The sequence below is a fragment of the Calliopsis andreniformis genome, unplaced genomic scaffold (genome assembly GCF_051401765.1).
Source record: "Calliopsis andreniformis isolate RMS-2024a unplaced genomic scaffold, iyCalAndr_principal scaffold0024, whole genome shotgun sequence".
Taxonomy (NCBI): domain Eukaryota; kingdom Metazoa; phylum Arthropoda; class Insecta; order Hymenoptera; family Andrenidae; genus Calliopsis; species Calliopsis andreniformis.
The window spans coordinates 9205719-9229167 of NW_027480433.1; positions in this window are offsets into that span (position 1 = coordinate 9205719).

Genomic DNA, 23449 nt, shown 5'->3' on the forward strand with positions numbered 1-23449 from the left:
CGGAACGTAGAAATGACCAGTACATTCACACTGGTTGCAGTTATTCCTGTTGTATGATGGAAAAACTGTTGCATCTTTATTGTATTTTATGCTTCGGGCGTTGACTTCTAAGGCCCTAGCTATTCGATCTGTTGGAGCAACGCACTAGAGTGAAGCCTAGGTTACCCGGAACGTAGAAATGACCAGTACTTTCACACTGGTTGCAGTTATTCGTTTTATACAGTGGAAAAACTGTTCTATTTATTTTGCATTTTATGCTTCGGGCGTTGACTTCTAAGGCCCTAACTATTCGATCTGCTGGTGCAACGCTTCAGAGTTAAGTCTAGGATGCTCGAAACGTCGAAATGATCATTACTTTCGCACTGGATGCAATTAGTCATGCTATACGATGGAATAACTGTTGCATTTTTATTGTATTTTCTGCTTCTGGCTTCGACTTTTAAGGTCGTAGCTATTCGATCTGGTGGAACAACGCCCTAGGGTGAAGCCTAGGTTGCCCGGAAAGTTGAAATGACCATAACTTTCACACCGGTTGCAATTATTCGTTTTCTACGATGGAAAAGCTGTTGTATTTATATTGCATTTTATGCTTCTGGCGTTGACTTCTTAGGCCCTCACTATTCCATCTGGTGGAACAACGCCCTAGGGTCAAGTCTAGGTTGCCCGGAACGTAGATATGCCCATAACCATCACACAGGTTGCAATTATTTGTTTTATACGATGGAAAGACTGTTGTATTTATTTTGTAGTTTATGCTCCTGGCGTTGACTTCTATGGCCCTAACTCTTCGATCTGGTGGAGCAACGCCTCAGAGTTAAGTCCAGGATGCCCGAAATGTCGATATGAGCATTACTTTCGCGCTGGTTGCAATTAGTCATGCTATACGATGGAAAAACTGCTGCATTTTTATTGTATTTTGTGCTTCTGGCGTTGACTTCTAAGACCGTAGCTACTAGATATGGTGGAGCAACGCCCTAGAGTGACGCCTAGGTTACCCGGAACGTAGAAATGACCAGTACTTTCACAGTGGTTGCAGTTATTCGTTTTATACAATGGATAAACTGTTCTATTTATTTTGCATTTTATGCTTCTGGCGTTGACTTCTTAGGCCCTAACTATTCCATCTGGTGGAACAACGCCCTAGGGTCAAACCTAGGTTGCCCGGAACGTAGAAATGACCATCACTTTCACAATGTTCGCAATCATTCATTTTATACGATGGAAAAACTGTTGTACTTATACTGTATTTTATGCTTCGGGCGTTGACTTCTAAGGCCCTAACTCTTCGATCTGGTGGAGCAACGCCTCAGAGTTAAGTCTAGGGTGCCCGAAATGTCGATATGAGCATTACTTTCGCACTGGTTGCAATTAGTCATGCTATACGATGGAAAAACTGCTGCATTTTTATTGTATTTTGTGCTTCTGGCGTTGACTTCTAAGGCCGTAGCTACTAGATATGGTGGAGCAACGCCCTAGAGTGACGCCTAGGTTACCCGGAACGTAGAAATGACCAGTACTTTCACACTGGTTGCAGTTATTCGTTTTACACGTGGAAAAACTGTTCTATTTTTTTGTATTTTATGCTTCGGGCGTTGACTTCTAAGGCCCTACCTATACGATCTGGTGGAGCAACGCCCTAGAGTCAAACATAGGTTACCCGGAACGTAGAAATGACCAGTACTTTCACTCTGTTTGCAGTTATTCCTGTTGTACGATGGAAAAACTGTTGCATCTTTATTGTATTTTATGCTTCTGGCGTTGACTTCTAAGGCCCTAACTATTCGATCTGGTGGAGCAACGCCCTAGAGTGAAGCCTAGGTTGCCCGGAACGTAGAAATGACCAGTACATTCACACTGGTTGCAGTTATTCCTGTTGTATGATGGAAAAACTGTTGCATCTTTATTGTATTTTATGCTTCGGGCGTTGACTTCTAAGGCCCTAGCTATTCGATCTGTTGGAGCAACGCACTAGAGTGAAGCCTAGGTTACCCGGAACGTAGAAATGACCAGTACTTTCACACTGGTTGCAGTTATTCGTTTTATACAGTGGAAAAACTGTTCTATTTATTTTGCATTTTATGCTTCGGGCGTTGACTTCTAAGGCCCTAACTATTCGATCTGCTGGAGCAACGCTTCAGAGTTAAGTCTAGGATGCTCGAAACGTCGAAATGATCATTACTTTCGCACTGGATGCAATTAGTCATGCTATACGATGGAATAACTGTTGCATTTTTATTGTATTTTCTGCTTCTGGCTTCGACTTTTAAGGTCGTAGCTATTCGATCTGGTGGAACAACGCCCTAGGGTGAAGCCTAGGTTGCCCGGAAAGTTGAAATGACCATAACTTTCACACCGGTTGCAATTATTCGTTTTCTACGATGGAAAAGCTGTTGTATTTATATTGCATTTTATGCTTCTGGCGTTGACTTCTTAGGCCCTCACTATTCGATGTGGTGGAGCAACGCCCTAGAGTGAAACCTAGGTTGCCCGGAACGTTGAAATAACCATAACTTTCACACTGGTTGCAATTATTCGTTTTATACAATGGAAAAACTGTTCTATTTATTTTGTATTTTATGCTTCGGGCGTTGACTTCTAAGGCCCTAACTATTCGATCTGGTGGAACAACGCCCCAGGGTGAAGCCAAGGTTGCCCGGAACGTTGAAATGACCATAACTTTCAAACTGGTAGCAATTATTCGTTTAATACAATGGAAAAAACTGTTCTATTTATTTTGTAGTTTATGCTTCGGGCGATGACTTCTAATGCCCTAACTATTCGTTCTGGTGGTGCAACGCCCTAGAGTGAGGCCTAGGTTGCCCGGAACGTAGAAATGACCATAACTTTCATACTGGTTGCAATTATTCGTTTTATACGATCGAAAAACTTTTGTATTTATACTGTATTTTATGCTTCTGCCGTTGACTTCTAAGGCCCTAACTATTCGATCTGGTTTAGCAACACCCTAGGGTGAAGCTAAGCTTGCTCGGAACGTAGGACATACCATTCCCTTCACACTGGTTGCAATTATTCCTGTTATACGATGGAAAAACTGTTGCATCTTTATTGTATTTCATGCTTCTGGCGTTGACTTCTAAGGCCCTATCTATTCGATCTGGTGGAGCAACGCCCCAGAGTGAAGCCTAGGTTGCCCGGAACGTAGAAATGACCATAACTTTCACACTGGTTGCAATTATTCGTTTTATACGACGGATAAGCTGTGGTATTTATATCGTATTTTATGTTTCTGGCGTTGACTTCTTAGGCCCTAACTATTCGATCTGGTGGAGCAACGCCCTAGAGTGAAACCTAGTTTGCCCGGAACGTAGAACTGACCATTACTTTCACACTGGTTGCAATTATTCCTGTTATACGATGGAAAAACTGCTGCATCTTTATTGTATTTTAAGCTTCTGGCGTTGACTTCTAAGTCCCTAACTATTCGATCTCGTGGAGCAACGCCTCAGAGTTAAGTCTAGGATGCCCGAAACGTCGAAATGATCATTACTTTCGCACTGGTTGCAATTAGTCATGCTATACGATGGAAAAACTGTTGCATTTTTATTGTATTTTCTGCTTCTGGCTTTGACTTCTAAGGTCGTAGCTATTAGCTGTGGTGGGGCAACGGCCAAGAGTGAAGCCTATGTTGCCAGGAACGCAGAAATGACCATAACTTTCACACTGGTTGCAATTACGCGTTTTATACAATGGAAAAACTGTTGTATCTATATTGTATTTTATGCTTCCGGCGTTGACTTCTAAGGCCGTAGCTATTCGATGTGGTGGAGCAACGCCCTAGAGTGAAGCCTAGGTTGCCCGGAACGTAGAAATGACCATTACTTTCACACTGTTTGCAACTATTCATTTTATACGATGGAAAAGCTGTTGTATTGATATTGTATTTTACGCTTCTGGCGTTGACTTCTAAGGCCGTAGCTATTAGCTGTGGTGGAGCAACGCCCTACAGTGACGCCTAGGTTGCCCGGAACGTAGAAAGACCATTAATTTCACAATGTTTTCAATTATTCATTTTATACAATGGAAAAACTGTTGTACTTATATTATGTTTTATTCTTCTGGCGTTGAATTCCAAGTCCCTAGCTATTCGATCTCGTGGAGCAACGCCCTAGAGCGACACCTAGGTTGCTCTAAATGTAGAAATGACCGTAACTTTCACACTGGTCGCAATTGTTCGTTTTATACGATGGAAAAGCTGTTGTATTTTGTATCGCATTTTATGCTTCGGGCATTTACTTCTAAGGCCCTCACTATTCGATCTGGTGGAGCAACGCCGTAGAGTGAAGCCTAAGTTGTCAGAAACGTAGAAATGAACATAACTTTCACACTGGTAGCAATTATTCGTTTTATACAATGGAAAAACTGTTCTATTTATTTTGTATTTTATGCTTCGGGCGTTGACTTCTAAGGCCCTAACTGTTCGATCCGGTGGAGCAACGCCCTATAGTGAAGCCTAGGTTGCCCGGAACGTAGAAATGACCAGAACTTTCACACTGGTTGCTATTATTCGTTTTATACGATGGAAAAACTGTTAAATTTATATTGTATTTTATGCTTCTGGCGTTGACTTCTTAGGCCCTAACTTTTCGATCTGGTGGAACAACGCCCTACAGTGAAGCCTAGGTTGCCGGGAACGTAGAAATGACCATCACTTTCACACTGGTTGCTATTATTCGTTTTATACAATGGAAAAACTGTTCTATTTATTTTGTATTTTATGCTTCTGGGGTTGACTTCTAAGGCCGTAGCTATTAGCTGTGGTGGAGCAACGCCCTACAGTGACGCCTAGGATGCCCGGAACGTTGAAATGACCATTAATTTCAAAATGTTTGCAATTATTCATTTTATACAATGGAAAAACTGTTGTACTTATATTTTATTTTATTCTTCTGGCGGAGAATTCCAAGTCCCTAGCTATTCGATCTGGTGGAGCAACGCCCTAGAGTAAAACCTAGGTTGCCCAGAACGTAGAAATGACCATCACTTTCACACTGGTGGCAATTATTCCTGTTATACGGTGGAAAAACTCTTGTATATTTATTGTATTTTATGCTTCGGGCATGACTTCTATGGCCCTACCTATTGGATTTGGTGGAGCAACACTCTACAGTGAAGCCTAGGTTGTCAGGAACGTAGAAATGAACATAACTTTCACACTGGTAGCAATTATTCGTTTTATACAATGGAAAAACTGTTCTATTTATTTTGTATTTTTTGCATCGGGCGTTGACTTCTAAGGCCCTAACTATTCGATCTGGTGGAGCAACGCCCTGGAGTGAAGCCTAGGTTGCCCGGAACGTATAAAATGACTAGAACTTTCACACTGGTTGCTATTATTCGTTTTATACGATGGAAAAACTGTTATATTTATTTTGTGTTTTATGCTTCTGGCGTTGACTTCTTAGGCCCTAACTTCTCGATCTGGTGGAGCAACGCCCTAGAGTGAAGCCTGGGTAGCCCGGAACGTAGAAATGAACATAACATTCACACTGGTAGCAATTATTCGTTTTTTACAATGGAAAAACTGTTCTATTTATTTTGTATTTTATGCTTCGGGCGTTGACTTCTATGGCCCTACCTATTCGATCTGGTGGAGCAACACCATACAGTCAAGCCTAGGTTACCCGGAACGTAGAAATGAAGATAACATTCACACCGGTTGCAATTATTCATGCTATACGATGGAAAAACTGTTGCATTTTTATTGTATTTTATGCTTCTAGCGTTGACTTCTAAGGCCGTAGCTATTCGATGTGGTGGAGCAACGCCCTAGAGCGAAGCCTACGTTGTCCGGAACGTAGAAATGACCATTACTTTCACACTGTTTGCTATTATTCATTTTATACCCTGGAAAAGGTGTTGTATTTATATTGTATTATATGCTTCTGGCGTTGACTTCTAAGGCCGTAGCTATTAGATGTGGTGGAGTAACGCCCTAGAGTGACGCCTAGGTTGCCTGGAACGTAGAAATGACCATTACTTTCACAATGTTTCCAATTATTCATTTTATACGATGGAAAAGCTGTTGTACTCATATTGTATTTTATTCTTATGGCGTTGAGTTCTAAGTCCCTAGCTATGCGATCTGGTGGAGCAACGCCCTAGAGTGAAACCGAGGTTGCCCGGAACGTAGAAATTACCATAAGTTTCACACTGATAGCAATTATTCGTTTTATACGATGGAACAACTGTTCTATTTATTTTGTATTTCATGCTTCGGGCGCTGACTTCTAAGGCCCTAACTATTCAATCTGTTGGAACAACGCCCTAGGGTGAAGCCTAGGTTGCCGGAAAGTAGAAATGACCATAACTTTCATACTTGTTGCAATTATTCGTTTTATACGATGGAAAAACTGTTGTATTTATATTGTATTTTATGCTTCTGGCGCTGACTTCTAGGGCACTAACTATTCGATCTGGTGGAGCAGCGCCCTAGGGTGAAGCCTAGGTTGCCCGGTACGTAGAAATGACCATTACTTTTCCACTGGTTTCAATTATTCTTTTTATACGATGGAAAAACTGTTGCATCTTTATTGTATTTTATGCCTCTGGCGTGGACTTCTAAGGCCCTAACTATTCGATCTGGTGGAGCAACGCCCTAGAGTAAAGCCTAGGTTGCCCGGCACGTAGAAATGACCATAATTTTCACACTGGTAGCAATTATTCGTTTTACACAATGGAAAAACTGTTCTATTTATTTTGTAGTTTATGCTTCGGGCGTTGACTTCTAAGGCCCTAACTATTCGATCTGGTGGTGCAACGCCCTAGAGTGAGGCCTAGGTTGCCCGGAACGTAGAAATGACCAGAACTTTCACACTGGTTGCTATTATTCGTTTTATACGATGGAAAAACTGTTATATTTATATTGTGTTTTATGCTTCTGGCGTTGCCTTCTTAGGCCCTAACTGTTCGATCTGGTGGAACAACGCCGTAGAGTGAAGCCTAGGTTACCCGGAACGTAGAAGTGACCAGTACTTTCACACTGTTTGCAGTTATTCCTGCTATACGATGGAAAAACAGTTGCATCTTTATTGAATTTTATGCTTCTGGCGCTGACTTCTAAGTCCCTAACTATTCTATCTGGTGGATCAACGCCCTAGAGTGAAGCCTAGGTTGCTCGGAATGTAGAAATGGCCATAACATTCACACTGGTTGAAATTATTCGTTTTATACGATGGAAAAACTGTTATATTTATATTGAATTTTATGCTTCTGGCGTTGATTTGTTAGGCCCTAACTATTCAATCTGGTGGAACAACGCCCTAGAGTGAGGCCTAGGTTGCCCGGAACGTAGAAATGACCATCACTTCCATACTGGTAGCAATTATTCCGGTTATATGATGGAAAAACTGTTGTATTTTTATTGCATTTTATGCTTCGGGCATTGACTTCTAAGGCCCTAACTGTTCAAACTGTTGGAGTAACGCCCTAGGGTGTAGCCTAGGTTTCCCGGTAAGTAGAAATGACCACAACTTTCATACTGGTTGCAATTACTCGTTTTATATGATGGAAAAACTGTTGTATTTATATTGTATTTTATGCTTCTGGCGTTCACTTCTTAGGCCCTAACTATTCGATCTGGTGGAACAACGCCCTAGGGTGAGGCCTAGGTTGCCCGGAACGTAGAAATGACCATAACTTTTACACTGGTAGCAATTATTCGTTTAACACAATGGAAAAACAGTTCTATTTATTTCGTATTTTATGCTTCGGGCGTTGACTTCTAAGGCCCTAACTGTTTTATCTGGTGGAGCAACGCCCTAGAGTAAAGCCTAGGTTTCCCGGAACGTAGAATTTACTCTAACTTTCACACTGATAGCAATTATTCGTTTTATACGATGGAAAAACTGTTATATTTATATTGTATCCTATGCTTCTGGCGTTGACTTCTTAGGCCCTAACAATTCGATCTGGTGGAACAACGCCCTAGAGTGAAGCCTAGGTTGCCTGAAACGTACAAATGACCATCACTTTCACACGGGTTGCAATTATTCCTGTTATAGGGTGGAAAGACTGTTCTATTTTAATTGTATTTTATGCTTCAGGCGTTGACTTCTGAGGCCGTAGCCATTCGATGGGGTGGAAGAACGCCATAGAGTGAAGCCTAGGTTGCCCGGAACGTAGACATGACCATAACTTTCATACTGGTTGCAATTATTCGTTTTATATGATGGAAGAACAGTTGTACTTATATTGTATTTTATGCTGCTGGCGTTCACTTCTTAGGCCCTAACTATTCAATCTGTTGGGTCAACGCCCCAGAGTGAAGCCTAGGTTGCTCGGAATGTAGAAATGACCATAACATTCACACTGATTGAAATTATTCGTTTTATATGATGGAAAAGATGTTGCATCTTTATTGTACTTTATGCTTCTGGCGTTGACTTCTAAGGCCCTAACTATTCGATCTGGTGGAGCAACGCGCTAGTGTGAAGCCTAGGTTGCCCGGAACGTAGGAATGACCATCACTTTCAAACGGGTTGCAATTAATCCTTTTATACGATGGAAAAACTGTTGTATTTTTATTGCATTTTATGCTTCCGGCGTTGACTTCTTAGGCACTAACTATTCGATCTGGTGGAGCAACGCCCTAGAGTGAAGCCGAGGTTGCACGGAACGTAGAAATGACCATAACTTTTACACTGGTAGCAATTATTCGTTTTATACAATGGAAAAACAGTTCTATTTATTTCGTATTTTATGCTTCGGGCGTTGACTTCTAGGGCCCTAACTGTTTTATCTGGTGGAGCAACGCCCTAGAGTAAAGCCTAGGTTGCCTGGAACGTAGAAATGACCATAACTTTCACACTGGTTGCTATTATTCGTTCTATAGGATGGAAAAACTGTTATATTTATATTGTATCTTATGCTTCTGGCGTTGACTTCTTAGGCCCTAACAATTCGATCTGGTGGAACAACGCCCTAGAGTGAAGCCTAGGTTGCCTGAAACGTACAAATGACCATCACTTTCACACGGGTTGCAATTATTCCTGTTATAGGATGGAAAGACTGTTCTATTTTAATTGTATTTTATGCTTCAGGCGTTGACTTCTGAGGCCGTAGCCATTCGATTTGATGGAAGAACGCCATAGAGTGAAGCCTAGGTTGCCGGGACGTAGACATGACCATAACTTTCATACTGGTTGCAATTATTCGTTTTATATGATGGAAGAACTGTTGTATTTATATTGTATTTTATGCTGCTGGCGTTCACTTCTTAGGCCCTAACTATTGAATCTGTTGGGTCAACGCCCCAGAGTGAAGCCTAGGTTGCTCGGAATGTAGAAATGACCATAACATTCACACTGGTTGAAATTATTCGTTTTAGATGATGGAAAAGCTGTTGCATCTTTATTGTATTTTATGCTTCTGGCGTTTAATTCTAAGTCGCTAGCTATTTGATCTGGTGGAGCAACGACCTATAGTGAAGTCTAGGTTGCCCGGAACGTAGAAATGACAATTACTTTCACACTGTTTGGTATTATTCATTTTGGACGATGGAAATGCTGTTGTATTTATATTGTATTTTATGCTTCAGGCGTTGACTTCTGAGGCCGTAGCTATTCGATGTGGTGGAAGAACGCCATAGAGTGAAGCCTAGATTGCCCGGAACGTAGAAATGACCATAACTTTCATACTGGTTGCAATTTTTTGTTTTATATGATGGAAGAACTGTTGTATTTATATTGTATTTTATGCTGCTGGCGTTCACTTCATAGGCCCTAACTATTCGATCTGGTGGAACAACGCCCTGGGGTGAAGCCTAGGTTGCCCGGAACGTAGAAATGACCATAACTTTCACACTGGTTGCTATTATTCGTTTTATACGATGGAAAAACTGTTATATTTATATTGTATTTTATGCTTCTGGCGTTGACTTCTAAGGCCCTAACTATTCAATCTGTTGGAGCAACGCCCTAGGGTGTAGCCTAGGTTGCCCGGAAAGTAGAAATGACCACAACTTTCAAACTGGTTGCAATTACTCGTTCTATATGATGGAAAAACTGTTGTATTTATATTGTATTTTATGCTTCTGGCGTTGACTTCTAAATCCCTAACTATTCGATCTGGTGGAGCAACGGCCTAGAGTGAAGCCTAGGTTGCCCGGAACGTAGAAATGACCATTACTTTCACACTGTTTGCAAATTTCCATTTTATACAGTGGAAAAGCTGTTGTATTAATATCGTATTTTATGCTTCTGGCGTTGACTTCTTAAGCCCTAACTATTCGATCTGGTGGAGCTATGCCCTAGAGTGAAGCCTGCCTTGTCCGGAACGTAGGAATGACCGTCACTTTCACATTGTTTGCAATTATTCCTTTTATACGATAGAAAAACTGTTTTATTTATATTGTATTTTATGCTTCTGGCGTTGACTTCTAAGGCCCCATGTATTCGATGTGGTGCAGCTACGCCCTAGAGTGAAGCCTAGGTTGCCCGGAATGTAGATATGACCGTTACTTTCACATTGGTTGCAATTATTCCTGCTATACGATGGAAAAACTGTTGTACTTATATTGTATTTTATGCTTCTGAGGTTGACTTCTAAGGCCGTAACTATTCGATCTGGTGTAGCAACGCCCTAGCGTGAGGCCTAGGTTGCCCGATACGTAGAAATGACCATAACTTTCACGCTGGTTGCAATTATTCGTTGTATACGATGGAAAAACTGTTGCATTTATATTGTATTTTATGCTTCTGGGGTTGACGTCTAGGGCCCTAACTATTCGATCTGGGGGAGCAACGCCCTAGAGTGAAGCCCAGGTTGACCGGAGCGTAGAAGTGACCATAACTTTTACATTGTTCGCAATTATTCATTTTATACGATGGAAGAACTTTTGGACTTTTAATATGCCTTATGCTTCTGGCGTTAACTTCTAAGGCCCCATTTATTCGACCTGGTGGATCAATGCCTCAGAGTTAAGTCTAGGATGCCCGGAACGTTGAAATGGGCATTACTTTCACACTGGTTGCATTTATTCGTTTTATACAATGGAAAAACAGTTGTATTTATATTGTATTTTATGCTTCTGGCGTTGACTTCTAAGGCCCTAACTATTCGATCTGGTGGAGCAACGCACTAGAGTGAAGCCTAGGTTGCCCGAAACGTAGAACTTACCATAACTATCACACTGTTTGCAATTACTCGTTATATACGATGGAAAAACTGTTACATTTTTATTGTACTTTATGCTTCTGGAGTTGACTTCTTAGGCCCTAACTATTCGGTCTGGTGGAGCAACGCCATACAGTGAAGCGTAGGTTGCCCGGAACGTAGAAATGACCATCACTTTCACACTGGTTGCAATTATTCCTGTTATACGAAGGAAAGACTGTTGTATTTATATTGTATTTTATGCTTCTGGCGTTGACTTCGAAGGCCGTATCTATTCGATGTGGTGGAGGAACGCCCTAGAGTGAAGCCTATCTTGCCCGGAACGTAGAAATGACCATTACTTTCACATTGGCTGCAATTAATCCTGCTATACGATGGAAAAACTGTTGTACTTATATTGTATTTTACGCTTCTGGCGTGGACTTCGAAGGCCATAACTATTCCATCTGGTGTAGCAACGCCCTAGAGTCAAGCCTAGGTTGCCCGGCACGTAGAAATGACCATAACTTTTTCACTGGTTGGAATTATTCGTTTAATACGATGGAAAGGCTGTTGTATTTATATTGTGTTTTATGCTTCGGGCGCTGACTTCTAAGGCCCTAAGTATTCGATCTGGTGGAGCAACGCCCTAAAGTGAAGCCTAGGTTGCCCGGAACGTAGAAATGACCATAACATTCACACTGGTTGCAATTATTCGTTTTATACGATGGAAAAGCTGTTGTATTTATATTGTATTTTATGCTTCCGGCGTTGACTGCTTAGGCCCTAACTATTCGATCTGGTGGAGCAATGCCCTAGAGTGAAGCCTAGGGTGCCCGGAACGTAGAAATGACCATCACTTTCAAACTGGTTGCTTTATTCCTGTTATATGATGGAAAAACTGATGTACTTATATTGTATTTTATTCTTCTGGCGTAGACTTCTTAGGCCCTAACTATTCGATCTGGTGGAACAACGCCCTAAGGTGAAGCCTAGGTTGCCCGGAACGTAGAAACGACCATAACATTCACACTGGTAGCAATTATTCCTGTTATACGATGGAAAAACTGTTGTATCTTTATTGTATTTTATGCTTCTGGCTTTGACTTCTAAGGTCGTAGCTATTCGATCTGGTGGAGCAACGCCCTAGAGTGAAGCCTAGGTTGCCCGGAACGTAGAAATGACCATAACATTCACACTGGTTGCAATTACTCGTTATATACGATGGAAAAACTGTTGTATTTATATTGTGTTTTATGCTTCTGGGGTTGACGTCTAAGGCCCTAACTATTCGATCTGGGGGAGCAACGCCCTAGAGTGAAGCCCAGGTTGACCGGAGCGTAGAAGTGACCATAACTTTTACATTGTTCGCAATTATTCATTTTATACGATGGAAGAACTTTTGGACTTTTAATATGCCTTATGCTTCTGGCGTTAACTTCTAAGGCCCTATTTATTCGACCTGGTGGATCAATGCCTCAGAGTTAAGTCTAGGATGCCCGGAACGTTGAAATGGGCATTATTTTCACACTGGTTGCATTTATTCGTTTTATACAATGGAAAAACAGTTGTATTTATATTGTATTTTATGCTTCTGGCGTTGACTTCTAAGGCCCTAACTATTAGATCTGGTGGAGCAACGCACTAGAGTGAAGCCTAGGTTGCCCGAAACGTAGAACTTACCATAACTATCACACTGTTTGCAATTACTCGTTATATACGATGGAAAAACTGTTACATTTTTATTGTATTTTATGCTTCTGGAGTTGACTTCTTAGGCCCTAACTATTCGGTCTGGTGGAGCAACGCCATACAGTGAAGCGTAGGTTGCCCGGAACGTAGAAATGACCATCACTTTCACACTGGTTGCAATTATTCCTGTTATACGATGGAAAGGCTGTTGTATTTATATTGTATTTTATGCTTCTGGCGTTGACTTCGAAGGCCGTATCTATTCGATGTGGTGGAGGAACGCCCTAGAGTGAAGCCTATCTTGCCCGGAACGTAGAAATGACCATTACTTTCACATTGGCTGCAATTAATACTGCTATACGATGGAAAAACTGTTGTACTTATATTGTATTTTACGCTTCTGGCGTGGACTTCGAAGGCCATAACTATTCCATCTGGTGTAGCAACGCCCTAGAGTCAAGCCTAGGTTGCCCGGAACGTAGAAATGACCATAACTTTTACACTGGTTGGAATTATTCGTTTAATACGATGGAAAGGCTGTTGTATTTATATTGTGTTTTATGCTTCGGGCGCTGACTTCTAAGGCCCTAAGTATTCGATCTGGTGGAGCAACGCCCTAAAGTGAAGCCTAGGTTGCCCGGAACGTAGAAATGACCATAACATTCACACTGGTTGCAATTATTCGTTTTATACGATGGAAAAGCTGTTGTATTTATATTGTATTTTATGCTTCCGGCGTTGACTGCTTAGGCCCTAACTATTCGATCTGGTGGAGCAATGCCCTAGAGTGAAACCTAGGGTGCCCGGAACGTAGAAATGACCATCACTTTCAAACTGGTTGCTTTATTCCTGTTATATGATGGAAAAACTGATGTACTTATATTGTATTTTATTCTTCTGGCGTAGACTTCTTAGGCCCTAACTATTCGATCTGGTGGAACAACGCCCTAAGGTGAAGCCTAGGTTGCCCGGAACGTAGAAACGACCATAACATTCACACTGGTAGCAATTATTCCTGTTATACGATGGAAAAACTGTTGTATCTTTATTGTATTTTATGCTTCTGGCTTTGACTTCTAAGGTCGTAGCTATTCGATCTGGTGGAGCAACGCCCTAGAGTGAAGCCTAGGTTGCCCGGAACGTAGAAATGACCATAACATTCACACTGGTTGCAATTACTCGTTATATACGATGGAAAAACTGTTGTATTTATATTGTGTTTTATGCTTCTGGGGTTGACGTCTAAGGCCCTAACTATTCGATCTGGGGGAGCAACGCCCTAGAGTGAAGCCCAGGTTGACCGGAGCGTAGAAGTGACCATAACTTTTACATTGTTCGCAATTATTCATTTTATACGATGGAAGAACTTTTGGACTTTTAATATGCCTTATGCTTCTGGCGTTAACTTCTAAGGCCCTATTTATTCGACCTGGTGGATCAATGCCTCAGAGTTAAGTCTAGGATGCCCGGAACGTTGAAATGGGCATTACTTTCACACTGGTTGCATTTATTCGTTTTATACAATGGAAAAACAGTTGTATTTATATTGTATTTTATGCTTCTGGCGTTGACTTCTAAGGCCCTAACTATTAGATCTGGTGGAGCAACGCACTGGAGTGAAGCCTAGGTTGCCCGAAACGTAGAACTTACCATAACTATCACACTGTTTGCAATTACTCGTTATATACGATGGAAAAACTGTTACATTTTTATTGTATTTTATGCTTCTGGAGTTGACTTCTTAGGCCCTAACTATTCGGTCTGGTGGAGCAACGCCATACAGTGAAGCGTAGGTTGCCCGGAACGTAGAAATGACCATAACTTTTACACTGGTTGGAATTATTCGTTTAATACGATGGAAAAGCTGTTGTATTTATATTGTGTTTTATGCTTCGGGCGCTGACTTCTAAGGCCCTAATTATTCGATCTGGTGGAGCAACGCCCTAAAGTGAAGCCTAGGTTGCCCGGAACGTAGAAATGACCATTACTTTCTCATTGGTTGCAATTATTCCTGTTATACGATGGAAAAACTGTTGTATTTTTATATTATTTTATGCTTTTGGCGTTTGCTTCTAAGGCCCTAGCTATTCGATCTGGTGGAGTAACGTCCTAGAGTGAAGCCTAGGTTGCCCGGAACGTAGAAATGACCATTACTTTCACACTGTTTGCAAATATACATTATATACGACGGAAAAGCTGTTGTATTTATATTGTATTTTATGCTTCTTGCGTTGACTTCATAGGCCCTAACTATTTGATCTGGTGGAGCATGGCCCTAGTGTGAAGCCTAGGTTGCCCGGAACGTAGAACATACCATTACCTTCACACTGGTTGCAATAATTCCTGTTATACGATGGAAAAACTGTTGCATCTTTATTGTATTTTATGCTTCTGGCGTTGACTTCTAAGGCCCTAACTATTCGATTTGGTGGAGCAACGACCTAGAGTGAAGCCTAGGTTGCCCGAAACGTGGAAATGACCATTACTTTCCCACTGGTTGCAATTATTCCTGTTATACGATGGAAATACTGTTGTATTTTTTTATTATTTTATGCTTTTGGCGCTTGCTTCTAAGGCCCTAGCTATTCGATCTGGTGGAGTAACGTCCTAGAGTGAAGCCTAGGTTGCCCGGAACGTAGAAATGACCATTTCGTTCACACTGAATGCAATTATTCCTGTCATACAATGGAAAGACTGTTGTATTTTTATCGTATTTTATGCTTCGGGCGCTGACTTCTTAGACCCTAACTATTCGATCTGGTTGACCAACGCCCTCGAGTGAAGCCTAGGTTTGCCCGGAACATAGAAATGACCATAACTTTCACACCGGTTGCAAATATTCGTCTTATACGATGGAAAAACTGTTTTATTTTTATTGTGTTTTATGCCTCTGGAGTTGACTTCTTAGGCCCTAACTATTCGGTCTGGTGGAGAAACGCTATACAGTGTAGCCTAGGTTGCCCGGAACGTAGAAATGACCATAACTTTCACACCGGTTGCAATTATTCGTTTTATACGATGGAAAAACTGTTGGATTTATTTTGTATTTTATGCTCCTGGAGTTGACTTCTAAGTCCGTAGCCATTCGATCTGGTGGAGCAACGCCCTAGAGCGAAGCCTATGTTGCCGGGAACGTAGAAATGACCATAACTTTCATACTGGTGCAGTTATTCGTTTTATACAATGGAAAAACAGTTCCATTTATTTTGTATTTTATGATTCGAGCGTTGACTTCTAAGGCCCAAACTATTCTATCTGGTGGGGCAACGGCCAAGAGTCAAGCCTATGTCGCCCGGAACGTAGAAATGACCATAACTTTCACACTGGTTGCAACTATTCGTTTTATATAATGGAAAAGCTGTTGTATTTATATTGTATTTTATGCTTCTGGCGTTGACTTCTAAGGCCGTATCTATTCGATCAGGTGGAGTAACGCCCAAGAGTGAAGCCTAGGTTGCCCGGAACGTAGAAATGACCATTACCTTCACACTGGTTGCAATTACTACTGTTACACGATGCAAAAGCTGCTGTATCTATATTGTATTTTATGCTTCGGGCATTGACTCCTAAGGCCCTAACTATTCGATGTGGTGGAGCAACGCCCTAGAGCGAAATCTAGGTTGCCAGGAAGGTAGAAATGACCATATCGTTCACACTGGTTGCAATTATTCTTGTTACACGATGGCAAAACTGTTGTATTTTTATTGTATTTCATGCCTCTGGCGTTGACTTCTTAGGCCCTAACTATTCGATCTGGTGGACCAACGCCCTAGAGTGAAGCCAAGGTTGCCCGGAACGTAGAAATGACTATTACCTTCAAACTGGTTGCAATTATTCCTGTCACACGATGGAAAGACTGTTGTATTTTTGTATCTTATGCTTCTGGCGTTGACTTCTTAGGCCCTAACTATTCGATCCGGTGGAGCAACGCCCTAGAGTGAGGCCTAGGTTGCCCGGAACATAGAAATGACCGTTACTTTCACAATATTTGCAAACATTCGTCTTATACGATGGAAAGCTGTTGTATTTATATTGTATATTATGCTTCTGGCGTTGACTTCTAAGGCCGTAGCTATTCAATGTGGTGGAGCAACGCCCTAGAGTGAAGCCAAGGCAGCTCGGATCGTAGAAATGACCATAACTTTCACACTGGTTGCAATTATTCGTTTTATACAATGGAAAAACAGTTCCATTTATTTTGTATTTTATGATTCGAGCGTTGACTTCTAAGGCCCAAACTATTCTATCTGGTGGGGCAACGTCCAAGAGTCAAGCCTATGTCGCCCGGAACGTAGAAATGACCATAACTTTCACACTGGTTGCAATTATTCGTTTTATACAATGGAAATGCTGTTGTATTTATATTGTATTTTATGCTCCGGGCATAGACTTCTAAGGCCCTGGCTATTCGATCTGGAGGAGCAACGCCCTTGAGTGAAGCCTAGGTTGCCCGGAACGTAGAAATGACCCTAACTTTCAAACCAGTTTCAATTATCCGTTTTATACGGTGGAAAAACTGTTGTATTTATTTTGTATTTTATGCTTCTGGCGTTGACTTCTTAGGCCCTAACTATTCGATCTTGTGGATGAACGCCCTAGAGTGAAGCCTAGGTTGCCTGGCATGTAGAAATGACCATAACTTTCACACTGGTTGAAATTATTCGTTTTATACGATGGAAAAACTGTTGTATTTGTTTTGTATTTTATATTTCTGGCGTTGACTTCAAAGGCCCTAACAATTCGACCTGGTGGCACAACGCCATAGAGTGAAGCCTAGGTTGCCCAGAACGTAGAAATGGCCATTGCTTTCACACTGGATGCAATTATTCGTTTTATACGATGGAAAAACTGTTGTATTTTTAGGGTATTTTATGCTTCTGGCGTTGACTTCCAACTCCGTAGCTATTCGGTCTGGTCGAACAACTCCCTATATTGAAGCCTATGTTGCCCGGAACGTAGAAATGACCATAACCTTCACGCTGGCTGCAATTACTCCTGTTATACGATTGAAAATCTGTTGTATCTTTATTGTACTTTATGCTTCTGACGTTGGTTTCTAAGGCCGTAGCTATTCGATGTGGTGGAGCAACGCCCTATAGTGAAGCATAGGCTGCCCGGAAAATAGAAATGACCATAACTTTCACACTGTTTGCAATTATTCGTTTTATACGATGGTAAAACTGTTGTATTTGTTTTGTATTTTATATTTCTGGCGTTGACATCAAAGGCCCTAACAATTCGATCTGGTGGCACAACGCCATAGAGTGAAGCCTAGGTTGCCCGGTACGTAGAAATGACCATCCCTTTCACACTGGTTGCAATTACTCCTGTTATACGATGGAAAAACTGTTGTATCTTTATTATATTTTATGCTTCGGGCGTTGACTTCTAAGGCCCTAACTATTCGATCTGTTGGAGCAACGCACCAGAGTGACGCCTAGGTTGCCCGGAACGTAGAAATGGCCATTGCTTTCACACTGGATGCAATTATTCGTTTTATACGATGGACAAACTGTTGTATTTATATTGTATTTTATGCTTCTTGCGTTGACTTCTTAGGCCCTAACTGTTCGATCTGGTGGAACAACGACGTAGATTGAAGCCTAGGTTGCCCGGAACGTAGAAAACCCCATTACCTTCACACTGGTTGCAATTATTCGTTTTATACGATGGAAAAACCGTTGTATTTTTATTGTATTTTATGCTTCTGGCGTTGACTTCTTAGGCCCTAACTATTCGATCTGGTGGAGCAACGCCCTAGAGTGGTGCCTAGGTTACACGGAATGTAGAAATGACCATTACTTTCACACTGTTTGCAATTATTCATTTTACACGATGGAAATGTTGTTGTATTTATATTGTATTTTATGCTTCTGGCGTTGACTTCTAACTCCGTAGCTATTCGGTCTGGTGGAACAACTCCCTATATTGAAGCCTAAGTTGCCCGGAACGTAGAAATGACCATAACCTTCACGCTGGCTGCAATTACTCCTGTTATACGATGGAAAAACTGTTGTATCTTTATTGTATTTCATGCTTCGGGCGGTGACTTCTAAGGCCCTAACTATTCGATCTGTTGGAGCAACGCACTAGAGTGACGCCTAGGTTGCCCGGAACGTAGAAATGGCCATTACTTTCACACTGGATGCAATTATTGAATTTATACGCTAGAAAAGCTGTTGTATTTATATTGTATTTTATGCTTCTGACGTTGGCTTCTAAGGCCGTAGCTATTCGATGTGGTGGAGCAGCGCCCTATAGTGAAGCCTAGGCTGCCCGGAAAATAGAAATGACCATAACTTTCACACTGTTTGCAATTATTCGTTTTATACAATGGAAAAACTGTTGTATTTGTTTTGTATTTTATATTTCTGGCGTTGACTTCAAAGGCCCTAACAATTCGATCTGGTGGCACAGCGCCATAGAGTGAAGCCTAGGTTACCCGGAACGTAGAAATGACCATCCCCTTCACACTGGTTGGAATTACTCCTGTTATACGATGGAAAAACTGTTGTATCTTTATTGTATTTCATGCTTCGGGCGGTGACTTCTAAGGCCCTAACTATTCGATCTGTTGGAGCAACGCACTAGAGTGACGCCTAGGTTGCCCGGAACGTAGAAATGGCCATTGCTTTCACACTGGATGCAGTTATTCGTTTTATACGAAGGAAAAACTGTTGTATTTATATTGTATTTTATGCTTCTGGCGTTGACGTCTTAGGCCCTAACTATTCGATCTGGTGGAGCAACGCCCTAGAGTGAAGCCTAGGTTGCCCGGAACGTAGAAATGGCCATTAATTTCACGTCGGATGCAATTATTCGTTTTATACGGTGGATAAACTGTTGTATTTATATTGTATTTTATGCTTCTGGCGTTGACTTCTGAAGCTCTAACTATTCGATCTGGTGGAGCAACGCCCTAGAGTCAAGCCTAAGTTTCCCGGACCGTAGAAATGAACGTTACTTTCACACTGTTTGCAATTATTCAATTTCTACGCTGGAAAAGCTGTTGTATTTATATTGTATTTTATGCTTCTGACGTTGGCTTCTAAGGCCGTAGCTATTCGATGTGGTGGAGCAACGCCCTATAGTGAGGCCAAGGTTGCCCGGAAAAAAGAAATGACCATAACTTCCACATTGTTTGCAATTATTCGTTTTATGCGATGGAAAAACTGTTGTATTTGTTTTGTATTTCATATTTCTGGCGTTGACTTCAAAGGGCCTAACAATTCGATCTGGTGGCACAACGCCATAGAGTGAAGCCTAGGTTGCCCGGAACGTAGAAATGACCATCCCTTTCACACTGGTTGCACTCACTCCTGTTATACGATGGAAAAACTGTTGTATCTTTATTGTATTTTATGCTTCGGGCGTTGACTTCTAAGTCCCTAGGTATTCGATCTGGTGGAGCAACGCCCTAGTGTGAAGCCTAGGTTGCCCGGAACGTAGTAATGACCGTCACCTTCACACTGGTTGCAATTAATCCTGTTAAACGATGGAAAAGCCGTTGTATTTATATTGAATTTTATGCTTCGGGCGTTGGCTTCTTAGGCCCTAACTATTCGATCTGGAGGAGCAGTGCCTCAGAGTTAAGCCTAGGTTGCCCGGAACGTAGAAATGACCATCACTTTCACACTGGATGCAGTTATTCCTGTTATACGATGTAAAACTGTTGTACCTTTATTGTATTTTATGCTTCAGGCGTTGACTTCAAAGGCCCTAACTATTCGATCTGGTGGAGCAGCGCCCTAGAGTGGAGCCTAGGTTGCACGGAATGTAGAAATGACCATTGCTTTCACACTGTTTGCAATTATTCATTTTATACGATGGAAAAGTTGTTGTATTTATATTGTATTTTATGCTTCTGGCGTTGACTTCTAACTCCGTATCTATTCGATCGGGTGAAACAACTCCCTAGAGTGTAGCCTAGGTTGCCGGGAACGTAGAAATGACCATAACCTTCACGCTGGCTGGAATTACTCCTGTTATACGATGGAAAAACTGTTGAACCTTTATTGTATTTTATGCTTCTGGCGTTGTCTTCTTAGGCCCAAACTATTCGATCTGGTGGAAGAACGACCTAGATTGAAGCCTAGGCTGCACGGAACGTGGAAACGACTATCACATTCACACTGGTTGAAATTATTCCAGTTATACGATGGAAAAACTGTTGTATCTTTAATGTATTTTATGCTTTGTGCGTTGACTTCTAAGGCCCTAACTATTCGATCTGGTGGAGCAACGCCCTAGAGTGGAGCCTAGGTTGCCCGGAACGTAGAAATGACCATTACCTTCACAGTGGTTGCAATTATTCCTGTTATACGGTGGAAAAACTGTTGTATTTTTATTGTATTTTATGCTTCTGGTGTTGACTTCTAACTCCGTATCTATTCAATCTAGTGCAACAACTCCCTAGAGTGTAGCCTAGGTTGCGGGAACGTAGAAATGACCATAACTTTCACGCTGGCTGCAATTACTCCTGTTATACGATGGAAAAACTGTTGTATCTTTAATGTATTTTATGCTTTGTGCGTTCACTTCTTAGGCCCTAACTATTCAATCTGTTGGGTCAACGCCCCAGAGTGAAGCCTAGGTTGCTCGGAATGTAGAAATGACCATAACATTCACACTGATTGAAATTATTCGTTTTATATGATGGAAAAGATGTTGCATCTTTATTGTACTTTATGCTTCTGGCGTTGACTTCTAAGGCCCTAACTATTCGATCTGGTGGAGCAACGCGCTAGTGTGAAGCCTAGGTTGCCCGGAACGTAGGAATGACCATCACTTTCAAACGGGTTGCAATTAATCCTTTTATACGATGGAAAAACTGTTGTATTTTTATTGCATTTTATGCTTCCGGCGTTGACTTCTTAGGCACTAACTATTCGATCTGGTGGAGCAACGCCCTAGAGTGAAGCCGAGGTTGCACGGAACGTAGAAATGACCATAACTTTTACACTGGTAGCAATTATTCGTTTTATACAATGGAAAAACAGTTCTATTTATTTCGTATTTTATGCTTCGGGCGTTGACTTCTAGGGCCCTAACTGTTTTATCTGGTGGAGCAACGCCCTAGAGTAAAGCCTAGGTTGCCTGGAACGTAGAAATGACCATAACTTTCACACTGGTTGCTATTATTCGTTCTATAGGATGGAAAAACTGTTATATTTATATTGTATCTTATGCTTCTGGCGTTGACTTCTTAGGCCCTAACAATTCGATCTGGTGGAACAACGCCCTAGAGTGAAGCCTAGGTTGCCTGAAACGTACAAATGACCATCACTTTCACACGGGTTGCAATTATTCCTGTTATAGGATGGAAAGACTGTTCTATTTTAATTGTATTTTATGCTTCAGGCGTTGACTTCTGAGGCCGTAGCCATTCGATTTGATGGAAGAACGCCATAGAGTGAAGCCTAGGTTGCCGGGACGTAGACATGACCATAACTTTCATACTGGTTGCAATTATTCGTTTTATATGATGGAAGAACTGTTGTATTTATATTGTATTTTATGCTGCTGGCGTTCACTTCTTAGGCCCTAACTATTGAATCTGTTGGGTCAACGCCCCAGAGTGAAGCCTAGGTTGCTCGGAATGTAGAAATGACCATAACATTCACACTGGTTGAAATTATTCGTTTTAGATGATGGAAAAGCTGTTGCATCTTTATTGTATTTTATGCTTCTGGCGTTTAATTCTAAGTCGCTAGCTATTTGATCTGGTGGAGCAACGACCTATAGTGAAGTCTAGGTTGCCCGGAACGTAGAAATGACAATTACTTTCACACTGTTTGGTATTATTCATTTTGGACGATGGAAATGCTGTTGTATTTATATTGTATTTTATGCTTCAGGCGTTGACTTCTGAGGCCGTAGCTATTCGATGTGGTGGAAGAACGCCATAGAGTGAAGCCTAGATTGCCCGGAACGTAGAAATGACCATAACTTTCATACTGGTTGCAATTTTTTGTTTTATATGATGGAAGAACTGTTGTATTTATATTGTATTTTATGCTGCTGGCGTTCACTTCATAGGCCCTAACTATTCGATCTGGTGGAACAACGCCCTGGGGTGAAGCCTAGGTTGCCCGGAACGTAGAAATGACCATAACTTTCACACTGGTTGCTATTATTCGTTTTATACGATGGAAAAACTGTTATATTTATATTGTATTTTATGCTTCTGGCGTTGACTTCTAAGGCCCTAACTATTCAATCTGTTGGAGCAACGCCCTAGGGTGTAGCCTAGGTTGCCCGGAAAGTAGAAATGACCACAACTTTCAAACTGGTTGCAATTACTCGTTCTATATGATGGAAAAACTGTTGTATTTATATTGTATTTTATGCTTCTGGCGTTGACTTCTAAATCCCTAACTATTCGATCTGGTGGAGCAACGGCCTAGAGTGAAGCCTAGGTTGCCCGGAACGTAGAAATGACCATTACTTTCACACTGTTTGCAAATTTCCATTTTATACAGTGGAAAAGCTGTTGTATTAATATCGTATTTTATGCTTCTGGCGTTGACTTCTTAAGCCCTAACTATTCGATCTGGTGGAGCTATGCCCTAGAGTGAAGCCTGCCTTGTCCGGAACGTAGGAATGACCGTCACTTTCACATTGTTTGCAATTATTCCTTTTATAC